Consider the following 2,294-nt stretch of genomic DNA (forward strand, 5'->3'; position numbering starts at 1 on the left):
AAAATTATATTGGAACCGGAAGCAGTTATAGAAACAAGAACTCGACAGCTACGAAATCGATCAATTTCAGAGTACCTTATCAAGTGGAAGAACTTATCCACTGAAGATTCCACATGGGAGGATGAGAATTTTATGCAGAAGTATCCTGAACTACTCAAGCGTTGAGGACAACACTTTTTTGAAGGAGAGGGGCATGTTGGGTCCCTATAATACTAGTGATTACCCCATTACTATTGTAGTTATACCCCTTATTTATATTGATGTACCCATGTGGTGCCCATATTGTTACTATTGTGCCACATAGAAGCCCACTATTGTTATTGTTGTGCCCTACAATATTATTGTTATGTAGGCTTTGATTGTATTGGGACCACTTAGACTCCTATATATAGAAAGGAGGTATTTTCATTTGTATCATCTAAGAATTGTTCATTTATGTAATGTAAAGGAGGTTTCCCCCTCGAAGAGGCTGAATTCTAAGGCGTGGATCTCTCTTTTCTATCTTTTTGTGAGCTGGTTTCATAACATTATCCTTACATGCTAAAGGAGATTTCTTATTAGATTCCGGAGAAGCTGACTTGTGAGCTCGTTTCAATATACTTGAATAAGAATTACTATTCAATATCTCTGGGCTCGCTGAAGGAGCATGGTGCACACTAGAAGCCTCAGGAGATGTTTGAGGCCCTAAATCTTGGACCTTATCCCCAGATGGATTTCATCGTCAACTTCTTCATTATCCCTGACTGATGTAGAGGATATATTTCCCTCCATAGGAGGAGGGTTGTGACGCTTCCAACTGTTAGATATGGAATTATGGATGTCCAGCTTCTGTTGAGAATTAACATAGATAAAGAGTTATGTAAATGACATGTTTGATGACATAAGTGACAATGAAAATAAATATTATTACAGTCTAGAGCCTGGGTCCAGTGAAAATCACTGAATTTCAAATTGATTTGGTCTGAAAACCCTTTACTGATATCAATTTCAACACATATTTTTCCATATGTGTACACACGAAGCTACCCATGAGAGGCATCAATAGTAAGGTAGTGGCCCAGAGAGTCTCCAATTCCCTGAAAGATTAATTAGTGCCACATGTGTGTTAGTATATTAGGAATCTTGACCCATATTGGCAACTTTGTAATCACAACCGCGGAAGGGTCAAAATATGGGAACCAAAGGTAAAAATGGCCCAATATTGCCACAAAACTAGGGCCCCTTAGATAATTTTTTATCATAATCTTATGATTCCTCAAATAACACAATGAAGAAGCCTTTGTGCAAAACAAAACCTTGCAATTCTTAGCCTAAGAAGAATGGATCCATTCGTAAAGAATGAGCGTTCAGGGCCATAAGTCATTAAAAGGACAAATTAGGGTTGTCTCTGAATACATCCGATGAAGATCCTCCAGATTTGAGTGAGAGATTTCTAGGGAGGGAACTTCCTCATATTTATGCATTAAAAATGATCCAAGAGCTACCTGGGGCTGATTTTCCTTGGGGAGGGGGGTGCGCATGGAAAATATCTTTATAAGAGAAGGTCTGAGAGGAAGAAGGCTTACCTCCAACCCCCCCTCGTGAATGTAACACCATAAAACAATGACATATTTACCAATGGTGTAGACAAAGAAGGAGGAGAATGATTTGACTACTTACCTTCAAAAAGCAGGCATTGCATGACTAAGGGTATACTCACTTGGAGCTCTAAGTAAAACTTTAGGTCACGAACTAAAACTAAGGAGAAAACCCTAATAAGCAATGACTACCCAAATGGGATCTTGACAAAGATTTGATAATAAGTTATATAAGAGGTTCTCACGACCACACTTTGAACTAGATCAACCACCATTTCTAGGGTTTGCATCTCGATTTTCACATGGTAAGTTACCATCCTTGTCATATACACTGAAGGCCTCCTTGAATTCATAGATTTGTTCTTTTGTGAGATACTCAATGATTCTACTTGCTTCCATCAATGCATGTATTTGACACCTTAAACGTTTGTCTATTAAAATTAGATAATATTTGTATACTTTTAAAATTAATTTAATTATGTTTCATTTTTAAAAATAACTATTCTTTTATAATATATATCTATAATAAAATGTAATGTTAAATATTTATATATAAATAGATTCGATTGTAATCCATGAAGTTATGTAGTGATTGAAGTTATTTTATAGTAAAATCGAATTGTCTGATTAGAAAATAAAATGAATAAAATTCCAAACATTTACTTCATATTAAAGTGAAATGCAGCCCAAAAAGAAAGAAAGGAATAAAAAATGGGA

Source organism: Pinus tabuliformis, chromosome X, assembly GCF_031772625.1.
Source record: "Pinus tabuliformis cultivar Carrire ecotype Pingquan chromosome X, CPIR1, whole genome shotgun sequence".
Taxonomy (NCBI): Eukaryota; Viridiplantae; Streptophyta; class Pinopsida; order Pinales; family Pinaceae; genus Pinus; species Pinus tabuliformis.